This window comes from Melanerpes formicivorus, unplaced genomic scaffold (assembly GCF_026170545.1).
Source record: "Melanerpes formicivorus ecotype bairdi unplaced genomic scaffold, bMelFor1.0.p_v2 SCAF_12, whole genome shotgun sequence".
In the NCBI taxonomy this organism is placed as follows: Eukaryota; Metazoa; Chordata; class Aves; order Piciformes; family Picidae; genus Melanerpes; species Melanerpes formicivorus.
Genome location: NW_027142364.1, coordinates 1,633,977 through 1,655,524, shown reverse-complemented (window position 1 = coordinate 1,655,524; position 21,548 = coordinate 1,633,977). Strand labels below are relative to the sequence as shown.

Here is a 21,548-nt window from a genome sequence, read left to right as displayed (position 1 = left end):
GCGCCGGCCGGCCCCTCGCGGCCGAGGTGGGAACGGCGGGGCAGCGGCGCCGGCCGCCGGCCGGAGGAGAGGGGAGCCGGCTGGTGGCGGAGTCCCGCTCCCGGTCTCGCCCGGTCCTCGGCCAGTAGGTGCGGCGGGGCTCGGGCTGCTGCTGGGCGGCCTCAGCCCGGCGGGAGATGGGATTGCTCCCCGCGCCGGCTCCGCCCGGCTCGGGCAGGAGACGCGGCGGGGCCAGGCGGTCTGTGAGCCCTCGCTGCAGCACCGCCGGCTGCCCTGAGCCTCGGCCCGCTGCCCTAGGCCGGCACCTGATGCTCCTTCCTGCGCGGCCGTGCCGGGGGTGAGTACCGGCCGCGACACCTCCCGTGCGGTGTCACCTCCCGTGCGGTGTCACCTCCCGTGCGGTGTCACCTCCCGTGCTGTGTTTCACCTTTTCGCGCCGGCCCTGAGTCTGGGCACATGGGAACAAGAAGTTGCGCTGTGCAGCCCTGCTGGAAGCGCAGTCGTTGCTGGGGTAACCCAAATTATCGCTCAGGACTGCTGTGGCAGACCCAGTGTCATGTTCGGTGGAGCAGGGCAGAGCCTTCTCCCGAGCTGCCCTGAGGGCCTGCTCCAAATGTGCGGCTGGGGTTCCCCGGCCAGAGGCTGCCCACTCCCCCAGGCCTGTCTCCTGGCAGGCAGTGTTAGCTCATTTGGTTGCACTGATGGTTTATTTCTATACGTTTCATGTCTTCTTTTGTCTAACTCGGCAGCCCTTGGGAAAGTGCCGTTGGTGACACTGCTGATTGTTGGCCATACCCTACTGCCCTCCCGACCTGAACCCCTGTCCTGTCTGTATAGGATGAGCATTGCTGTATCAAAGTGCTGGCCGCCTACTGAGGTGGTGGGTTCCCATCTGTCAGACTAGCCTCTGTTATGCTTTAGTTCTGATGGGTTAGTAAGTGGTGATTTCAGGTTGTATTCTTCCAGGATTTACCCAGTTGCTGATGAAATAATTTAGTCTACATGTTCCTTTCTAAGCCATACAGATCTGATACCAATGTTTTGCAGCATTGATATTGAGCTTTGGGCAGGATCACTGCCCTACAACATCACGTTTCAGGGCCTTGGCTTGGTCTTCTTCAGTGCTGAGGCTGGGATGTTGTCACCTTCCATTTGATTCAGGTGGCTTTGCCTTGCTTGGTGCCTGGTGTGATCCTCTAGGAGAAGGAGACAGGTGGGCTGTGAAGTGGCTGTCCATGTATTTAACTTTGAATCTTTAATTCAAGAAGTTAGATTTTACACCTGAACATACCAAAGTACATGATGCAATAGTTGAATTTCCCTTTTCCTGAGATTATATTCCCCAGGGAGAATATTCCCTGACTGTTTATAATGGATATCCCTATGGCATACTTCAGGCTGAGCTTAGTCCTTTTGAAACCTAGTTCAGTTGTCACAGGATTGAGTATTGTTCAGACACTCAATAGAGATGGCTTAGATTATTGGACACTTTTAAAAAAAAAAGAACTTATTGGCATCTTTTAGCATAATTCCATATTTTTTTCCTTCATTTTATTTTCACACTGCCTTTCTCCCTCTGAATTTGGCCAGCATCAGAACATTGCTTTTTCCTTTTCTTGCCATCCATGTATGCCAGTGCTCATGTCATTTTATCTGCAAATTAGTTACAGGCTTTAAACTTGCTTTGGTTTGGGTTTTTTTAAGTAGCTAAAGCTTTTTGTGAAGTTTGGATCACCTTCATCATCCTCCCTCTGTAGATTCCTTCCATGGGAAGGAGAAAAGTTCTCTTCTGTCTGAAGTTGCAATCAAGCAGTGCTGCTCTTTCTTAATGCTCACCCATATGGGTTTTGGGCTTTTTGGTGTTTTTGCAGCCTGCAATAAGGATTCCAAAGTGTTTCACTTTAATCCCCCAATTTAATAACTACAGAAGCAGACATCCTGTCACCCCGATCCCAGGACAGGCCTTGGGAACTTCAGAGCTGCCTGTGTGCCACTAGCATCATCTTCTGAGTAACAAGAGGTGGCCTTGTCATGGGCAGCAAGCTGCTTGGTAGAGATGTGGAGGTATCTCACATGAGAACATTTGGGTTTCCAGGCCTTCAGCCAAAGGCTACACCTCCTCATGCCTGGAGGTATCTTGCCTTCTTGTGAGCAACCTTCCACATGTTCATTCATCCCTTCTGCCCAAGGACCAAGTCCTCACAACCTGATGTCCTGTACCATTTCAAGGGAGGTTGAGACTTGATGGTCACAGCCAGTGAGGAGCTGGGCCAGGTCTGGGGGGCATGGGGAATGCATTAGCCACTGCTGAGCCACTGCATGAGGCACTGCCCAGTGTCCCCAGAGCCTGGCCAATTTAGTGAGTGGTGGGCTTGGTGCTTCACCTCTGTGATGGACCTCACATTTCACTGGGGTGTCAAAGAGAGGGCAGAGTGAGCCTGGTGACACGGCCACTGCTTTGCAGGGAACGTCACCTGCTTTAACAGCTGCACAGGCCAGGTGATCAGGAGTGTGAGAGCTGCTTGGATTGTGTTAGCAGGGCAGGGAATACAGCTGTCTGCTTTAATGGTTTAAATTGGAAATAGCTGCATGCAAGTCTGGGGCCTTCTGAACATAAAGAATGGACCAGAGTTGAGGATTTACCACCTGCTTGGTAGCTTGGCTTTAGTCATGTTGTTTGTGGAGTAACTCCAGTAATAGCTTTTGAAGGTGAAGTCTAAATTAGGTTACTGTTACTTAATGTGATGAAACTACCAGGTAGCTTGTATAAATTGCAGATTCAGCAGTCACCAGTGCTGCTTCTGGAAATCATAAACCTTTAATTCCATTTTCACTATTAGTTGCCTCGTTTGGTCGTGTTCTGTGTTATACAATCATTATAATGCTATTTGTATAGACACTACTGCAGCAGCACCTTCCAGGCTCTTGGAGTTAAGGAAATGAGGATGTGCTCTGTGTGTTAAAAGACTGGGAGAGAGAGGAGGTGCAGGTTTATATTTGTTAAGAGCCTTAATTGGAATCTGAGACGTTTAGGTGAAGGATTTCTGTATAAAGAGAGATTTTGTTGTTAAAATTGCTAGATGCAGCAGGTCGTTTTAACATCAGCACCTGTGTGCAGCGGTGCTGTCTGTAGCTAGACATGTACAATAAATAGTTGCTAAGTCTTTGGGGGGTTTTCTATTTTACTGCATTCTGCCTGTTCTGTGTGGAAGGCATTTGCCACAGTTTGGGTGTGTTTGGTTTTTTTTTTTAATGCAGCTTGTAACAACTACCTGAAGGGAGGTTGTAGCCAGTTGGGGGTTGGTCTCCCAGACAACCAGCACCAGAACAAGAGGACACAGTCTCAAGCTGTGCCAGGGGAGGTTTAGGCTGGAGGTGAGGAGAAAGTTCTTCACAGAAAGAGTTATTTGCCATTGGAATGTGCTGCCCAAGGAGGTGTTGAAGTCACCATCCCTGGAGGTGTTCAAGAGGGGGTTGGACGTGGCACTTGAGGTGTTGGGTGGCAGGTTGGACTTGATGATCTCTGAGGTCTTTTCCAACCTTATTGATTCTGTGATTCTATTCTATGAATTATTGGTCTCTTTTCTTCAGTTCAGAACTTTGTCTACAATTTACATTGGATCACATCTAAGACAAATAATCATTGGAAAGAATCTTCAAGTACCCACTGTGCTTAACCCCAGTGTTCTTTTTATAGCTTTGTGAGAATCTCCACTGCTTCTGCTTTTATATTAGGAACATCAAAGTTGAAATTGGCCAGGAACTCGAAGGAGGGTGCATATTTTGTTAGTAAAATTAACTGGCAGTTTTCTGTCAGGCTTTGGGACCACCAGAGCTGCTGCTGCTGTGTTCAAAACAGCTGGGCAGATAAAGGTGAGATTTCTTGTGATGGTCCAGGTTCTTCCCGGTGTTCACCACCCTGGCCCATTTGGAGGTCACTTTAGCCAGCTTTTTTGTGTGGAGAGGAAGGGCTAGCAACCATCCGCAGAGGGCAGCTTGGCTTCTGTGTGAAAGCCGAAGTTCACAGAGCCAGAGCTCGCCGGAGGCTTCGTGGTTGGCCTCCAGTGCCTGCTGCTGACGTTAGGTTGCGGTGCTCCCTGGTGACTTCCTCTCCAGACCATGCTGGGTTTCCTGTGACAGTCTCTCTCTTTACCACAAGAGCTTTCGGAAGTGCAGAGGGCAGGACTGATTTAGAAGTGTCACGAGTGAGGAGGTTAGCTCCTGCTGTTGGAAAGCCCAGAAGCAGGGAGCCTCCTGCTGAAGGCTAGAGAACAGCTTTGCAGGGTCCTCCCATGGTTACCCAAGTGACTTGGCTGGAAAAAGAGTGAGTCACCAAAGGCTGGGATGAGTGTTAGCTAGAAATTAATTGTACAAATGACACATTAATGAGCTGAAAACTTGAGGCTGGCTTCAGAAAATACAGTGACATGAAATGCAACAGTCATCGTACTGCCGTGCCTGCAAAAGGTCCTGTCCAGTGCTAGCAAACCTCTGGTTGTGCATGTACACAGCTTTGTAGAACAGCTCCTGAAATCCTCCAGAAAGCTCAACAAAAGATGCTTTGCTGGTGTGTCTTACACTGTTTGTAAAGGTGGTTTAACTCCACGTGTAGATGAGAGTTTTGTCTCCACAAGGAGGTTTGCCTGGTATGGTTTTACCAGTGGAGATAACTCAGCAAAACCTTTGTCTTCCTGAGGATTAACTAAGTAAGCAGTTAGGCAGTACTGCTCTTCTTTAGCCTTTGTTTAGCCATCCAATTCAAACATAACCAACCCGAAAGGTAACTTTTAAAATCAGCTACAAGATTAGGGGTGTTGCTGTATCAGATGGATACAGGTATCAGGTTGCTTCCCTTTTGGTGGCTGTGAATCTGATGCATGGATTGGCCAAAGCACTAAAAAAAGCTGTCTGAAATCGTGGAACTTTGCTCAGCTTTGGGATTTTTAAGATGAGTTCTTGATCTCCCAGTTCTGGAGTTCTCCGCTGGGAAACTGTGAATAAATTCCTGACAGTGAGGGTAGTGGGACACTGGAACAGGTTGTTCAGGGAGGTTGTGGATGCCCTTTCCCTGCAGGTGTTCAAGGCCAGGTTGGATGAAGCCTTGAGCAAACTGGGCTGGTGGGAGGTGTCCCTGCCCATGGCAGGGGGTTGGAACTGGATGATCTTCAAGGTCCCTTCCAACTCAAACCATTCTATTCTGTGAATCTCACTGGTGGCCAACAAAAAATGAACCTTAGTTCTGGAAATTAAAGTATATTACTTGGACAGGTAGTCTGTGGTACATAGAATCATAGAATTGCCAGGGTTGGAAGGTACCTCAAGGATCATCCAGTTCCAATCCCGCTGCCATGGGCAGGGACACCTCACACCACAGCAGGTTGTTCACAGCCACATCCAGCCTGGCTTTAAAAACCTCCAGGGATGAGGCTTCCACCACCTCCCTGGGCAACCTGTGCCAGTCTCTCACCACCCTCATGGGGAACAATTTCTTCCTAACATCCAATCTGAAACTACCCTTTCTAGTTTTTTCCCATTCCCCCCAGTCACTCCTGACACCCTCAAAAGTCCCTCCCCAGCTTTCTTTTAACCCCCTTCAGACACTGGAAGGCCACAGTTAGGTCTCCTGGGAGCCTTCTCCTCAGAATGAACAGCCCCAACTCCCTCAGTCTGTCCTCATAGGAGAGGAGCTCCAGCCCTCTGCTCATTCTCATGGCCCTTCTCTGGACACATTCCAGCATGTTCAGATCCATTCTGTAACAGGGGCTCCAGAACTGGACACAGTACTCCAGGTGGGGTCTTTGGTGAGAGCCCCAACGTGAGTGAGGTGTGCAGCACTGAACTGTGTGACCCAGATTTCTGTGTATTCAGACCTATCAAAGTCAGGCTCCTCACTGTATTTGGATCCTGTCATATTTTGTTTTGCTGTAAATACAGCAAACAGAACCCAAGCAGGCAGCCCTCTGCTACCTGCTCAGTTCTGAAAGGAGGGCCTGTGCCGTGCAGCTCAGGCAGTTGGTGAACAGCTTGACACAGTGGAGGGAAGGTGGTCGCACCTTCGGTCCCAGCTCTTGGTTGGTTCATTGTATCCAGGCCTGAGCGGTGACTCACTACATGCCTTTGTTAACTGATCATCGAAGTGGGTGAAAGGTTGTATAGGAGTTAATCTGGAAAGCAAAAACCAAGGCTAAGAAGTGCAGTAAGGGAGCTGGAGAAGCACAAAGTTAAGGGGAAAGGAAAGAGAAAGGTGGGAAATGGAGCAGAGCAAGCCTGGGCTCTTAACAGTTGTTATTTCTGTACCTGCATAAACTTCATCGGCCACACGAGAAGTGATGTTAGATGGAAAAGCACATCTGACTTCTCCCAGGCTTCATCTGCTGACTGTCTGGTGGTTGTTTTTTCTGTCAGAGTCAACTGGTATGTAGTTTTACCTTTTTAGTCGCTGATCTGCATTTTTGCACTGTGTTAGGCTACAACAAGAACAAAACCCAAACTTTTGCTGGCGTGGCCTTGTGTTGTGGGTGCCCTGCACAAGGTCAGCAGCACCTTCCTGGCCACCCAAGGGTGTGTCACAGGCTGTGTCTGGTTCTTGGCTGCCTGTGCAGGGTAATCTTCTGGTTGCTGGGCTGAGGGGGCCTTTCTGCTTTCCTTCAGATGAGTGCTGTGCTTTGGCACTGCCTTCTGCTGCTTACTCAGCCTGCCCCTGCTCTAGGCAGGGAACTCCGAAGCTTTGTTCACTATGTTATTTCCTTCAGGAGGCTTCCTTTCAGTGACAGCATCTGTAAATACATTTATCTGGGTGATATTTCTCCCTCTGATCACAAATAATTTTGCGCTGGATGCTTGGTATTTGTTAAAAGTCCAAAGGATGTTTGGATCACAGAAGCATAAATTTACCTGTCACATATAATTTCTACTCCAAACAGTCACAGTCTGCAAAAGCATTTAATAATAATTCTGAAGTGTAAAAGGCTGTGTTTTCCCAGAGACATGATACAGTTCTAACCTTAGAATGCTCTGTAGAATTACAAATACTTCTCATTCTTTAATAAAGCAGAAATGGCCACATGTCCCCTTCCCCTTCCCCTTCCCCTTCCCCTTCCCCTTCCCCTTCCCCTTCCCCTTCCCCTTCCCCTTCCCCTTCCCCTTCCCCTTCCCCTTCCCCTTCCCCTTCCCCTTCCCCTTCCCCTTCCCCTTCCCCTTCCCCTTCCCCTTCCCCTTCCCCTTCCCCTTCCCCTTCCCCTTCCCCTTCCCCTTCCCCTTCCCCTTCCCCTTCCCCTTCCCCTTCCCCTTCCCCTTCCCCTTCCCCTTCCCCTTCCCCTTCCCCCTTTTTTTTGTTTTGTTAATTTGATGCCAAATTTCTCTCTAGCTACAAAGTACCTGGTTCTAGCTGTGAGCAGCAGCTAGCCTGCCTGCTGTCAGCTCACCAAAGAAGAGTCAGTGTAGTTATATTTAGTATTTAGCATGTTTTTTTGTGAATTTTGGGTAGGATTCCTGCCCTGCAGCACAGACAGCCTGAGGCAGCTCTCCTCCAGCTTGATTTGTTAGAGAGCATGGCCTGAGGCTGCTCTTTGGAAATGGCACCAGCACCAGGGTACCCCTGCAGAACCAAGGGGTGTCTGGTTCCATGAGGAGCCTGGGTACTGCCACCCTTCCCACACAACCCTTTGAGAGCACATGGCAAGAAGTGGGAAGCCCAGCATTCAAATCCCTTCTTTCCTGAGCAGTTACAGACTTTCCCCTTCTCTTGAGAGTGCCTCCGGTGCTGGCGGCTGGCTCTGGGAGGAGTGTGCTTGCTGCCTCCCTCCCCTCCCTCCTGCCTGCCAGGCTTGCTGATTCTTGACAGTTTGGGGAGCAGGTTTGCTATTTTTGGACTGCAAATCTTTCAGTAACTTCCAAGACCCTGGCACTAGATGGAGCTTTAATCTACTTGCACTTTGAAGTCTGTTCAGTTCAACCACAAGTTAAAAATGGGAAGGAATAACTGAAGATGTTTATGCCTGCTGCCACACATACAGTGTCCTCCTTCTCTTTTGTTAGCAGAGTGGGGTAAATTAGCATTTAAATGGAAATTAAAATATTGCAGCAGAATCTGCTTGATCTAGTAGCTGCTTTGTAATCACTCTTACTTAGCAGCCTTTAATGTGCTCTCAGGCACAAAGGAGAAGTTGCTGCGAGTTAGATATGCTAAAAACGTGCTACACGTTGAAGCTAATAACTGTGCTGTGCTGAGTCAAGGTAATGCCAGCCTCTGATCAGAGTTCCTGTTTATGTTTCAGGATGAGGTGGTGGTGACCAAGCCTTCTGTTTGCTTCACAAGCCCTATGAGGAGAGGCTAAGGGAGCTGGGGTTGTTTAGCCTGGAGAAGAGGGGTCTCAGGGGAGACCTTATTGCTCTCTAAAACTACCTGAAGGGAGGTTGTAGCCAGGAGGGGGTTGGTCTTGTCTTCCAGGCAACCAGCACCAGAACAAGAGAACACAGTCTCAAGCTGTGCCAGGGGAAGTTTAGGCTGGAGGTGAGGAAGAAATTATTCCCAGAAAGAGTCATTGGCCATTGGAATGTGCTGCCCAGGGAGGTGGTGAAGGCACCGTCCCTGCAGGTGTTCAAAAAGGGATTGGATGTGGCACTTGAAGCCATGGTTTAGTTAGTCATGAGGTGTGGGCTGACAGGTTGGACTTGATGATCTGTGAGGTCTTTTCCAACCTTATTGATTCTATGATTCACTCTATCAAGAGCAAAGTTGCATTTTCACTTCATGCTATCAAAGCAAACAATTCAGAATCATCTGTTAGCAGTCACTTAATTTTTCCCCCTCCATGTGTTACCCTAGAAAATATTGAACAAATACAAACAAATAACAAACAGATTTGAAACTCTAATATTTAATACTTTTCATTTAGCAGGCACCACATCTCTCACAGGCTGCACAGCACATGGATTTAAGACCATTTTTTGCCTTCCACACAAACAGCTGGAATTAGATTCCAGTTTTGTTCTTGGGTGCCTGTGTTCTTATCAGCAAGAGACTGGTTCAGGCCAAGCCAGACACTGAAGTAGCAAATCTGCAGTTGGTTCCTATTCACAGCCTCTCTGCTGTTTTATTAAATGGTTTAATATCATAAACCAGGAGATGTTTACTTGGCAAAAATCACAAGGCATGCTGTGCTCAGAGCACTGCAGGTGACAGAGAAGAAGATTGCATATTGCATCTCAGGGTCTAATCCTGCAGTGTCCTTCACCTTTTCTCAGCAGGACTGAGGGACTGTGCACATACCAGGGAATGAAAATCCCTCGTGGAAAGCTTTACAGGAACGCACTGCTGTCAGTGTGAGCAGTGTTCCTGTCTCTGCAAGGTTCCCACTGCCCTACAGAGGTGTATAAGGGCTGTGTGGTGTAAGGAGGAGTGCCCTTAGGATTGTAGGTGTCAGGGACTGCACGTGGTATGGGCAGGGAAAGGGCACAACAGCCTTCAGAAAAAGGCTGAAGACAGTCCCTTCAGAAGGGGGGGGGGGGGTGTAGTTGGCTGGAAAAATTGTAATTGCTACCTGTGGCTGCATTCAGGGTTTTCAGAGCCATGATTCCACAGTGGTGCTTAAGTATCTGTAAAGAATTTATTCATATGAGGTTGTCACCCATTGCATTCAGACTGCAACATTCCACTGGTGCTGGTTTCAAGGGAAGACAGAAGGAGGAATGAACACACTGATACCCAGTTCCTCCCTGCCTCTGGAGAGCAAGAGGAAGTTCTGATTCCTGGTGGCATCATTTGATAGGGGGCATAAGAAGGTTCAATGTCATTCTTTCTTTAGATTTTCATCTCCTTTTGCACAAGTAGCTCGTAAGGTCAGCAAGGATGAAAGTGTGCTGGAGCAGCCTGTGTTACATGTGGCAGCTCCTCTGCTCTCTGTGTGTGTGTGTTCATTAAACATAGCTGGTAAGCTGTCCTTTGGCACCACCAGATTTCTATGGAGAGCCCATTTACAGCAACAAGTGTCATGAAATATGCAGAGTGCACAAACTGACTTTTGTTTCTTTTTAAGGTGCTCTTTATCTCAATCTCATTGTCCCATACACCAGTTGCTGTGACTGGAGAACTCTTCCTCTTTCCTTGTAAAGGGACAAGAAGGTGCAAGTGCTGCATTTTCACAGATGGGTGTAGGTAAGGGTCTGGAAGAGTTTCCCCTTTGTAAATGTGGAGTTAGCCTGTAGATTAGATGTAAATGTTCAGACAAACAACTGTGAGCCCTGAAGCCTGGTTAACATCTTGCAAGTAAACAAAGCAGGTCCAGGGAATGCAGCCCAGAGGAATCTGTGGTGTCTGAGGACTGAGGAGTTTATACAGACCACGACAGCAGACCAGGTTTCTGTAGATGTACATTATCCACTGCTTTGCTGATCTACATTTAACTGCAGCTCAAGCTGCAGTTATGCCCTTGCTTGAAGAAGTTCTTGAAAGCATCATATTGTCTGTGCAGCTGAATTTCAGTCTCCCCTTTTAATGTGGATATAGAAAACTATGGACACAACTCCAGTACTGGTCGTGCCAATGCCACAAGCAAAGCTGGAATCACCTCCTTTTTCCTTCTTACTGCATTGTTCTTGTTCAAGCACCACCAGTTGCAGGAGAGGGACAGGTCACACTGAGAACTGTCATTGGTGGGTCCATTGTGCCTGAAGAGCTGGGCTACACTGGCCCTTCTTTATCCATAGGTATCCTTTTGTGCTCAGATATCTGAAATGCAAAAGCTGACTGGGGCAGAAATCCAGCTTCTCCTCTGCAGCATGCAGGGGAAACATTCCTGTGTAATTAATGAGGTTTGCATTAGGGGCTTCCACCTCTGAAGACCACTTTGAACTGTTGCACTGCTGAATGTGCAGTATTATAACTTCAAACTGGCCACAAAGGGACGGGGTGGGGGGGGGGGGAGGAAATAATCACTGAACAGCTCAGGGATCTGGCTGGTGGGAGCAAGCAAGGAAGCAGCAAACCTGCTCTTACCTCTTGATGTAAACCCAAAGTAATAGTGCAACCTTGGATGGATGAGTTTGGAGCAGCCTGTGTTAGCATATTCTGAGAGGGAAGCTCTGCCTTCCTGACAATTATCAATTATTAATAAAACCCTGTAATGTTTTATTTACTTTCTGTAGCAGATGGGGTTGGGGTTGGATGCATCAGACACCTGGGGACAGAGCGCTCTACCAACACCACTGCAAAAAAGGTTGTGTGGAGTTCTTGCCTTTTAGAGTGTTGGCAGGCTGGCAGGACAGCAGCACTGGGAATGAGAAGTGGAAAGAGCAAACAGAGACATGTTCTACAGCCACCCAGGGCCTGAGTCTGGTCCTGTTCTGGTCCTTATGATGGCACCACTCCTGAGCTCCAAACATTAATGCAGCAACCCAAACCACAGAAAGCAGCTTATGACCTCTTTGAGTACTAATGGGGTGGGTTTTTTTCCTCCTAGCAAGCTGTGTTAATTGGCCAGGAGACAAAAGCAAAGCAGCTGTTCTTTGATTACAACAGTGCTTTGATGTTTGTGTTTTACCCTGACCTAATCTCAGTAATGGGGAAAGAAACAGCCAAACCAGAAGCAGGGAACTGAAATGATGACACAAATTTTGTCATTAAAGCACTGAATGTTATTTGTTGTTGTTGTTGCTTCACTGCAAGATCTAACCTTGAATTTCAGTCTTCTTTCAGGCCTGTCTGCTCAGAGAATTTTCCTGGGCTGTTGGGTGTGGAGGGAGAGGACAGGTAGGGTGCAGGGGAGTCCTCAGACCGACATGCAGTTGTTTGCAGTGGGCAGTTAGATGTGACCCGCAAAGAACGCTCAAGAAATTGCCCCTCTGTCCTCTTCTCACCTTCTTTTTGGCAGGGAAAGAAAGCCTTGTCTGTTCCTTTAAATACTTCTGCTGTTTATCCCAGGAATGCCTGTGATGCTCAGTCTGTGACATTTGAGGAAGGCTTTTTGAAATCTCACATGCAAACCTTACAGGTTTATTCTAACATTTACCGCTGCTCTGGGTCTCAGTCACCCTTCAACCTTCTGCTGAAGCAGGGCTTCAATTTCTAGCTTTAAAAAAGAAAATAAAGGCCCTCTTAATAATTTCAAGAAGAAATCATTCAATCATTTTGCCTCATCTTTATTTCTCTTTGGTGAGCAGATGAGGGCATGAGCCAAAATCTTTTGTCTTTGTCACAGCCGAGTATTAATAGGTGAGCAGGAAATAATCTTGTCACGTTGTTCCTCTCTGGAAGAGACAAAACCACTTATTGAATATAATGGCTTAGGCATGGGACAGACACCAGGCTGCTCTGCAGCCTGGAGGCTGATGTGCTTCCCAGTACAGTCAGAAGATCTTTTGTCTGGGTTTCTGGGGACTTTTGAGTTCAGAAACACAGATATCTGTGAGCTCAGGCAGCTGGTAAGCAGGAATGTTAGTTAGAGCTCTGGGTCCCTGAAGTGGCTGGACCCTTCTGAAGGCTGTGTGAGAAACAGGAGTTTGCCAGAGCAGGAATTAGACTCAGAAGCGAGCCTGTCCTCCAGCCTCCCACTGCTCTTCCCTCCGTAGCAGCTGAGCTGTCTCTGTCTCCCCAGGTCACATACCACTTGTGCTTGACTTGGTTTCCAGAATAGCTGGCATGAGACAGGCTGCCAGGAATATGGAAAGCCCTGTGTTGTGGATAACTCCCAGCCTGACCTTTTGTACTGAGCCAGTTGCCAACAGCTGGGAAAGGTCTCATCATCAAAGCTTTCTGTCTTAGCAGAGGAATGTGGCTGCTTTTCACAGTCTGCTGGCCAAACTAGGTGTGTTTGCCTAGGATCCTCAGCTGCAGGATAGCAGTGGTCATCTTCTCAGGCTTCCCACAGGTGTCAGAGGGGTCCTTTTTGGGTTTTCTTGGGCTGGGTTGTTTGATGCATAGATAGTTTGATGCATAGATAGTTTGGGTGCTTTCCTGGTGCCTTGTGATGCTACCTGAAGTGGCTGCTTTTGCCTGCTCCCAGGCTAGAGCAGAGGCACAGGAGAGCAGCAGCTCGTGTGTTCTTTAGAGGCCATTTGTAAAGTTAAAGGGCTAAATACTGCTTTACTCGGGCAGGTTTTTTTTTTTCTGGTGATATCAAACAATTTAAATAATGATTGCCTTTTCCCCATGTTTGATGCCATTGCTCACAGACACACAGGAGTGCTGACTGCCTGCTATTGCCACGTGCTGCAAACGCAGTGAGCGTCTGAGTCTTGCCGAGCTGTGCTGATGCTGAGCAGCTGTTGTGTTTCTACCTAGAAGAGCTCCATGTTGCCTTATCTTGACTGCAGAATGTTGGCTTTTGGTTCCTGTTGCAAGTCAAACATAGCAATTCATAGAGGAGAATTATTTCACTTTGCTACTAAAGGGTACTCTTTTTTTGGATGAAATAGCCTGCAGCACTGGGCAAGCATGTGTCAAGATACTGCAGGCCCAGCACCTAGCACTGTCAGGCCCTTGTTGCAGAGAAGATCCTTTGTCCTGCAGTGCATTAATGAGGAAATCCTTTCCACTTTCAGCCCTGATAATGGCAGCTGTAAGAATTGCTGTAGCAGCTGATCCAGCTAAGAGAGCAGCTGTTTTGTGCCTTTCTTGGGGGCCAATGCTGTGCTACTGCTAAATTTTTGCAGCTCTGCCATGGTAATGCCAAAAGAGAGAGTATTTGATGTGCTTAAAACAACAAGCAGACTGACCACAAACCTTGCTTTTTCTGGGCAGCCCCTCACAAATGCCCTGGACCCTGTTCAGTTCTTTCTATGGAAGGAGTTCAGCATAAGGCCTTTGCAAAGTTTGCTCTCAAGTGGATTCAGTCCAAACCTTTTGTTTGTTGGTAAAGAACAAGTTATAGACAGTAGATCTTTCTTTCTTGTTTAATATGTATAAGCTCCTTTTACAAGCTCTATCCAAAGAACATTCAGTTAATTACCCAAGGCATCTTGTTATTTGGAGCCACTGCTTGTAGGGAGGTGCAGCTGTTTTGAGAAGGTGCTGGCAGTTCTTTGTGGCTGTTTTGTTCCCCGCCACAGGGCCCAGCCGAGTGCAGCCTGTTCCTCGCTCACCCAGGGAGACCCTGGCTGTGTCTGAATCTCTTGGAGCTCCAGCACGGGGGAGGAATAACTGATATGAGGCAAATCACACCTAGGAACAGAACTGAGCAGTATGAGAAGGGTTTGGGTGGCTGCTAGGGCAAGGGCAGCTGAGCTGACTTCTCTGCTCTCTCATCTGTCTGGTCCTTTCCACATCAGAGCAGAGCTGGGCAGGGTTGCAGAGGTGGTGCCAGCTGTTGCAGGACTCTATGCTTCTTTTCCCAAAGTGGGCCACCAGTGTTTTCAAATAGGTGCAGGTGCAAGCTGGTGGGGATTCAGATCTGGTTTTTGGTGTGGATGCCAGGTGATGGGCAGCTTTTGTGCTCCCAGCAGAGCCTGGCTTCCCTGTCCTTCTTCTTCCAGCCCAGGGGAACAGTACTTACATCACATGCCTTGAGGGAACGGCCCTTGGCATCAGGGAGTCCCCTGCCCTTCCTTCGAGTGCCCAAGAAGAGGCTGGGGAAGCCTAAAGTCAGCAGATAGAGAGGACCAAATGGAGAAATGTCATGGGCAGGCTACAGAGGCTTCTGCCCTTCCCTTAGTCCTGTTCCTGCTCCCCTTCTGCAGACCAGGACCTTTGATGCTGCAGGAGCACTGTAGGAGCTCCTCAGCCTCCCTCATGCCCTGGTGCTGGCTGTGGGGAGCGAGGCAGAGAGTTTCTTCTTGCCTACAGCCTCCTGCTGCCATCTGCTCTGCTGCTGCTCCGGGCTGGCCCTGCTGGGCTGCTGGCATCCATGAGTTGCCATGGTCCATGGGCACAGCGGTGAGCAGCCAGTGTGCTCCGGGCACACGAGGTGGGCAGTGCTGTGCCTCACCTGCTGTGTTAGTGCAGAAAGCAGAGGCTGAGGGTAAATCCTCTGGAGAGCTGCTGCAGGAGCTGCCTCAGGAGCACAACACAGCCACCAGGGCTGGGCCTGGGCAGGAGCCTTAACTTGGGGCAAGGGCCCAAGGCAGAGAACTTGCTCTCAGTGGTGCTGGTTTCCATTCCTGGCTTGAGCAGAGAAAGCATGGGTTGGCAACTGGGGCAGGAGTGTAGCATCCCCCTGAGGAGACACTGTGCAGCACTGCAGGAGTGGGACGGGGCCCTGCGTGTCACCACGTCCTGCTGCCAGCTGCCACCGTCCTCTCTCTTCTCTTGGGGAGGCTGAGTCCTGTCCTCTCCTTCCTTTTGCAGGGGCTCAGTCGTGTCCTTGCCCTGCTCTCAAGGAGGCTTGGTCATGTCCGTTCCCTCCTCTCAAGGAGGCTCAGTCCTGTCCTTTCTCTCCTCTGGAGGAGGCTCAGTCATGTCTTTTCCCTTGGTATTGCTCCTGCTAGGCACCCACGCAGGACAGAGCATCTGGTGGCAGCAAGGTGCCAGGCGGTGATGCCCTGGGAGCAGAGCAGCTCGTCCCCATCAGAGGCAGGGCCAGCTCCTGGCCGTGAGCAGCAAACCGAGTGACCCAGTTCAGCGAGCACAGCTCTTTGGGGCGTCCCTCGGCAGGCTCCATCCGAGGCTGGAGCTGACTCATCACTTCCAGCCTGGCAGAGATTGGAGCTCTCAGGCCCTAAGGATTTCACTGTTTCGTTATTAATTTTAAATTGATTAAAATGAATTCTGAAACTACCAGGAGAGACTTGCCTGAAGAAGAGGTTATTAAAAAAAAAGGCACCACCACAAAGCAGGAAATAGTCAGTCTGTGGGAGTTAACTGTGTGCTGAAGCACCTCTAGCTTACACAGCTGTGAGCCCCCACTGCAGCTTGGGCAGTGTTGTGTCAGCTGTGCTGTCCTTGGGGAGCAGCAAAACCAGGATAAATCTGCCTTGTAAACTGTCCTTGCTGATACCTACTGCAAACCCATCCGTGGTATTACAGGCTTCTGCTCTCAGCTGCAAGGCTTTGTCCAGAAGTCTGGATCTCCTTGGGAAGCACTTTCCTGCAGGAGCATCTTGTTCTGTCCTAGCATCACCCAGTGTCTCTTGATAAAGTCCAGAGACTCCCTTGGGTAGCCTGTGGGGTGTCTTGTACCAGAACAGGCCGTCTGGCCCTCTGCTCAGCCTCCAATTAAGGGTGCCATAGTGAGTGTAGGCAGTAGCAGATGGGTGGAGAATCCTTTTTCCCATCATCAGAGGGCAGACACAAATGAGATTTCCCCCTGAGCTGTTCTCACTTGCTGTCTACGTCCCCACTCTTACACTTACACAGTTGCCTTACACTTTGAAGCAAGATATTTCCTGACCTTTGTGATCTCCATCAAGGCTGTGCAGATACTGAAAGCTTTTCTCTTTGCCTCTCCCCTTTCACAGTGATGGGGAGATGGGTGCAGTCCACCTGCCAGCCAGCAGCTCCAGGATGCCTGTAGACACACCAGAATCGGCACCAACAAAGACCCTTCCATGCTGTGGCAGACTACAGAGATGAAGGAACCCCCTTGGAGACTACAGAAACAGGGTCAGAGCCCTTTTCCACACAGGGAATTCCCCCTGAAGGTCCATCCTGGTCCACCCACTGCTTTGGATGGGGAGGGAAATGACACCTGCAAGGTGGCAGTGCAAGGTGGCCCTAACTTGACAGCAGGGATTATTCTCCACTCTGATGAAGGTTAGCTCAGACAGCATTAACAGCACATTCGTTGATAAAGCTTTTTGTCCTGGAAATAAATACCAATAAATTTGAAAGGGGGAAGCAAAAAAGGGCTGCTGGCAAGCTCTGTGGTACTTCAGAGAAGACAGAGCAGGAAGCTGAGAGGAGTGAAGGAGCAGAACATGGAATTCAGCAGGAGATAATGAAGCAGCAGGTTTTGTCAGCCCCTTTTATGTCTGTCTAAAAAAAGAGACCTGCTATTTCAGTGAAACTAAAGAATAATTTATTATTGTAAAAACCAGGAAACCTCTGCAGAACCAGCCTGGTGCTGTTGATGGAAGTGATGGGGCATGCAGAGTTCTAACAAGTTGCCTAAAAGCATCATTGGTCTGCTTTAAAAATACCTCTCTCGAAGATACAGTGATATTACTCATGTGCTGTTCCCCTGTCTGTCTCTTCCCACTTCTAGGTCTCAGAAGCTGAGCTGCTCTACATTCACATGCCAAAGCAGAACCCATTCCTCCTGCTCAGCCCTCAGCCCTGCCTGCAGCTCTGTAAAGCTGCTGTGGGAGAGCCTGGCTGAGAGACATCCTTCCTGTTCACCTCCTCAAGCATCAGGTGGTGACAACTGGTAGAGAAGCCCACCTCTTCCCCTCATCCTCTAAGACCAGGTAGGGTGGGTTCTTTCTTAGCTCTCTGTGTGCCACAGTCAGCAGCAGAACTTTGCCCTGGGTGGGTCACCACTTTTGCTCCCTTTGGCTGCACCTTGGAGACCTGTGAAAGGTGACAAAGGACCGGGTTTATTTTGTGTGGCAGGTGGATTGATGCTTTAGATTTTTTTGTGGCTGAGGTGCTTTCCAAATGAATAAATTATACTAACAAATTCCTTCCTGTGCTTAAAGAGACTTCAGATTTAGTGTTTTACTCTGGTTAGGAAATTATTAAGTAGGGTAAGAAGAACACTGGGTTACAGAATGTTCTTGCTTCATTCATTTTTTTTTCAACTGCCATTGGAGTTTTAATTATTTATAACATACCATAATGTATCAGTTAATTTACAGTAGCAGATTTCTGTACAGTAATGAAGTCAGTGAAATGAGCCTCACTGCAGCACTTGCTGTTTACTCTTTGCTGAGTAATATACACATTAATTATGTGCATATTAGAATAGCTTTAATATATATAGACAGAGCTGGAGGGTTCATGAAGTTCAAAGTGTCATCATCTAAGTCCTGACCCTGAAGAGGTGCAGGAAGTCAGTGTGTGTGTGTGTGTAAGGAAGGTTCCGGCAATGTGAACATCTTTCAGCCTCTGCAGGGCCAAGCTTTTAGCCAGCAGACCTTGGAGAGTTGATTCCAGTGTTTGAAGGGCCATATTCCTGTATAAGGTCATCTTATTCCTGTGTCCTTCTAGCTAAGAGGTACCTAGCAGGGCTGCTTCTCTGTCCCGTGGGAGCTGCTGCCAGCTGTCCAGGCTCTGCTGCTGTTAGCAATGAGGAGTGCTGGCCCTGTGGACCTGAGCCATGCCTGACAAAACAAGGTGCTGTCAGATTCACAAGGCAAACAGACTGGAGAATAGAGAAAATATTTGTTCACAATTTTTGAGTTTTATCACTCAGCTGTGCTATTTGTAGCAGTAGTAGACATAACATCTGCAGAAAGAAATGTGACAGATCTATTCAGCTGGCAGTACCCAGTTTCTCTGTACTGAGACCACATCCTGCCAAGAGTTCCCACCCTGTGGTGGAAGTTGTGTGTAGTTACCTGACAAGAGGTTGTCTTCATTATGCATTGCCATTTTTTCAGGCTGGAAATGAGGCATGTCCAGTTATGCCAGGAATCAAAACAACCCAACAGGTCCATTCTTGTTTGGTGAAAATGCTGCCTGATGCTCTCAGAGCAAAACAATTATTTTCTCTGCATTGTCACAGGTTCTGCTCTTTAGTGGTAATAGCTGTAAAGCATCAAAAAACCCACAACAAAACACATGAAAGCCAGCCAAGGATATTCTTCCTCTCAAGTGCCCTACCTTATTCTCTGTTGTGCTTCTTTTAGCTCCAGGCTAAGGATACTGCTTCTCAGACAAGTGATTCAGCCCCTGCAGCTATCCCAGCAGCTGGCCTCCTGGCTTTGGTTCTGCTCTTCACCCTCTTGCCCTGGCTTGCTGTGTAGCATGCCCTGCCCAGGCATTCCTGCAGTCCCCACACAGCCCTGTGCAAGCAAGGGCTGGCTGGACCAAGAGAACCTGTGAGGCTTTGCCCCTCAGAACTCAGCCTATGTGAGCAGGTCACATCAAGTCATCCAGCTGCACTTTTTTTTCTCCTTGAGACTTCTGTAGAGGAGCTGCCATTGCCTTGCTGGGACTTCCAGAGTGGTAAGGACCATGGGCACCTGACTGGGAAAGTGCTGCCGGGTGGAGGGGCTGGACACAAGAGAACTGAGTCAGGAGCTCCTCCTGGGACATGACAACCATTCAGTGCTGGGTTAGTAAAAATGACCCATGCCTACAAAGGTGGTCACCCAGCTCTGCCTGTCAGCCTTGACCTCCAGAGTACAGCACCAGTGCTGCTCACTAGCAGCCCAGTGACCCTCTGGACTTGTGCTAGAGATGTGGGGAGGAGCAGTCATTCCTGACAGAATCCTGCCCTCTGTGGCCTCCTACGAGGGAGAAATCTGCAGCAGTTATTTGTGCAAACCATTCAACACCAACCTTAGGCAGGACTTTGTTAATCACTGTTGGGAAATGCAGACTCCTGTGGTGCCAGTTGGTTTCTCACATTTCTTCAAAGAACATGTGTGTGTGTGTGTTGCAGAAAAGCAGGAAATGATTGGAAGAATGACTCCTTGCTCCTTGCTTTTTTTGCTTCTAATTTGCTCGTTAGGGATCTGTTAGAAGGAAACCAAAGCAATCAAGGAAGTAAGGAAATCTCACCAGGTGCAAGTTCCAAATGTCTGCATGCACCTGAGTTCATTTGATGCAAAGCAACTGAATTTAAAATGCACCACAGAACAAACCAGGGCCAGCTGGAGGATTTCCTGTGAGAGAAGGGAAGAGCTTGAGGAAGCAGCAGGCAGAAACACTGAGCTGTGACACGTTCCTCTCCTGGCTGTGAGCAGTGTATGTGGAAAGAGGGGAATGTCTTGGTTTGGTCATTTGGCCTTAGTGAACTCTTCCAGTTAAGACTTTTTTCAGCTAGCATTCAAAATGTTAGGGAGATTTATGTTTTTATATATGTTTTTAATGTCTATATGGTGTGGGGAGGGGCAAAGTTGAGCAAGGCTTCCCTGTAAAAGGCTCCAGGCACATTGTGCTTCTGTCTCTGAGCACAAAGAGAAACAGTAGAGGATAGAGAAAAACTCGTTGGGTTTGCTCTGAGCTAATGACTTGGTGCTGTGTAAGCTGTGTCAGGATGTGATTTGAGAAAAGCTTCAGTGGTGAGTGGTGGTGCCAAGTGCTGTTGCCAGAGGGCTGCAGAGTGCTGGGACATGAGCACCCACCTACTGGTGGCATCTCCTCATCGCTCCAAGGGAGGAGGTGTTGGGGTTGTGGCTTCTTCTGGGAGGACAAGAGGTGGGCTTGGAGAAACCACCACGAGGATTGTGGCAAAGAGGGGGCTAGAGGAGCCCAGAGTGGCTGCAGAGGCCTTCAGCAGGAGGCCTTGCTGCCGGAGTGCCACTGCCAACGTGTGCATGTGTGGCACAGTGCAGCTGCTGTCCTGTCCTTGCCTTGCCCTCCTGTGCTGGCAGCTCAGTGATGGGGGTGCCTGCCCCAAACACTCCCTGTATTCTGTCAAATCTGCCTTTCCTACAGTGGTAGTCACAGTCATCACAGGTGGCATTCACAGCTCCATGAAACACCTTGTAGGTTTGGCTGGTTCACAGACCTATCTAGTTGCTGGGTTTCCATTACTTCCTTTACCAGACATTAACAAAAAAGCTTCTCGAAGTCAAGTGAAAAATGCACTTTATTTAGTACATATCTTGCAGTCTCAATCTCATCATCCCTCTAATTTTAACGTAGGCTGAGTCATTTTCAACCTACTGCTTTAAAATCAGGCTGTGGAGCATGGTCTTGTTCTGGTATGTTTGGGAAGTAGAACAATTTTTCCTTCTCTCTCAGTCAGATCCTTCCTGCCAAGTTTCCATCACTCAGTGCTCTTAGATGTAAAAATAACATATAGCTGGGGCTGATTTGCAGAGTTGGGTTTTATTACTGTAAGCAAAATTGAAACGTGAAGGATGCCAGTTTACATTATGCAGATTGATTTATAAAAATAAATTAAAAGAAAGCATTAGTCCCAGTGAAATATTTAACCTTGTTTTGACAGAATTCCTTGGGGAAGGATATGCATTGCAGCTAGGCAGTGCTAGCATTCTCTGCTTTGTTTATCTGTGGCTTACTGGTTCCCCACCTGCCAAAAAAAAAATTCCTCTGAGGGTGCAGTTGTTACTGGTTGGGGTTTTTTTAGGCATAAAGTACTATATTGTTCCCTGGGCCTGTTCTTCTAAATACCTGATTTGGGTTTTACAAAGACTTGCATCTGAGGCAGGCTCTTGGTGTGGAAAATACAGGTGGAGAATCATAGAATCAACCAGATGGGAAAAGACCTCAGAGATCATCAAGGCCAACCTATTACCTAATCCCTAGCACCTCCTGACAACTAAACCATGGCTCCAAGTGCCACATTCAAGCCTTTTTGAACCCCTCCAGGGACTCCACCACCTCCCTGGGCAGCACATTCCAGTGGTCAATTCCTCTTTCTGGGAAGAACTTTCTCTTTACCTCGAGCCTAAACTTGCCCTGGCACAGCTTGAGACTGTGTCCTCTTGTTGTGTTGCTGGTTCCCTAGAAGAAGAGACCAACCCCCACCTGGCTACAGCCC

The 21,548-nt window shown here is 48.5% G+C and overlaps 1 long non-coding RNA gene across 7 annotated transcripts in view; it reads left to right on the top strand.

Annotated features, from left to right (window-relative positions):
* The first annotated feature begins 16 nt into the window (after nt 1-16).
* Nucleotides 17-21,548, top strand: part of LOC137444358 (uncharacterized) — an 88,446-nt gene continuing 66,914 nt past the window's right edge. For 5 of the 7 annotated variants that reach the window (XR_010988129.1, XR_010988133.1, XR_010988131.1 and 2 more), the window contains exons 1-3: nt 17-337; nt 16,390-16,534; nt 17,136-17,337. This is a non-coding gene — a long non-coding RNA (uncharacterized lncRNA). Of the gene's footprint in view, nt 338-10,112; nt 10,157-16,389; nt 16,535-17,135; nt 17,338-18,720; nt 19,040-21,548 lie in introns of those variants that run through there. The other 2 variants (XR_010988127.1, XR_010988128.1) reach the window with 2 other exon arrangements.